A 1270-nucleotide genomic window follows, 5' to 3' on the forward strand; every position below is an offset into this window, starting at 1 on the left:
GGGCAGGGGGGGGGGGCTGTCAGAATAGGATGGGAGCCCGGAGGAAGGGGTAAGGTAAAGAGGTGGAGAGGGTTAAGGGACTGTCTCTCTCATACGATGGGCCTCTCCCCTCCCTCTCCCTCTGTTTCTCTGTCTTTGTGTATGTCTCTGTCTCTCTCACTCTCTCTGCCTCGGCCCTTCCCCGCCCCGCTCGAATACATCCGGTGGCTTCAGCTTACCTCCTCCAGGAACGAGGAAAGCCAAAACAGCGCCGTTCCGCGGGGTGGGGGGCGTGTTCCACCCGGACGGTGGTCCTGGGGACTGATCTGGAGCGGGCGGCACAGCGCCCTTCAAATGCAAGTTTAATAAGGGTTATCAAATGACGGTTTGTTCAACTGAACTGGTCACGCCGTCAGCTCTAGACGGTGAAATAGTCTTGGACTAGTGAAACGCCCGGCCGGCAGGGCAGCTTTAGGAGAGGGTGCGAAGTGCCACACCGCGATGCGTGCAAGCGACTCGCTATAATGTAAGTTCTCTTTTGAAATCGTCCCCAAAAAATAAAAATAATTTCGCGGAGTAAAAGATGTGATACGCCCGACAGACTGTCTCTGTGGGCGCCCGCTCCTCGGCATTCGGCGGCGTCCCTCCCGACCCCGGGCAACCTGTGCCAGGCAGGTAATGTCCCCTTTCCAGATTGGCGTGGCTCTCAGCGCCGCTCAGCGCCGCTCAGCGCAGTGATCGAGTTTCAGGGCCGATTTCCCCCGGGGACCCCCTCGCCCCGCCCACCAGCAGCGGGGCCGACACGCACGCACACAGGCACGTCCGTACACATGCAGACGCACACCTTGCAGAGCGCCGAAATAAAACCTCACCCGTCGCATAAGGGTTCGAGTAAAAATCGAGCAGCACAAAACGAGAGGCGGTACACGTATGCCGTTCCGTTGTCTGTTCTCGCCGATGCGATGAAACTGTATCCCTCCCGCGAATGTGACGTGACGTCTTGCTTTGTGCAGCGCCGCGACGTGCCGCTGCAGGTGGACGCGCTGGCGGCGGCCGGGGGGTGGTCGGGGTGGCTGGCGTATACGACGCGGCCTCCCTCCAGGCCTCCCCGGTGTGGATAAACAGGTCTACCAAGGCGATGCTTGTCTAACTTCCCCGGCCGCCTCCGCGCTCTCCCTCACTCTCCTTGTTGTATGATTTGTGGCGGACGGAGGGCGGGCCGGCTGGAGTTTGGACAGCGCGGCTGAAGCGCGGCGCCCTGCTCTCGCCTTCACCGCCCCCTCCACCCCCA

General features: G+C 61.1%; 1 protein-coding gene across 1 annotated transcript in view; it reads right to left on the reverse strand.

The window, feature by feature from the left end:
- The window catches only part of LOC113211177 (paired box protein Pax-6), a 67324-nt gene that overhangs the window by 35381 nt on the left and 30673 nt on the right, over nucleotides 1-1270 (reverse strand). The window lies entirely within an intron of this gene.

The sequence above is a fragment of the Frankliniella occidentalis genome, unplaced genomic scaffold (genome assembly GCF_000697945.3).
Source record: "Frankliniella occidentalis isolate FOCC.00 unplaced genomic scaffold, Focc_3.1 Scaffold238, whole genome shotgun sequence".
NCBI lineage: Eukaryota > Metazoa > Arthropoda > Insecta > Thysanoptera > Thripidae > Frankliniella > Frankliniella occidentalis.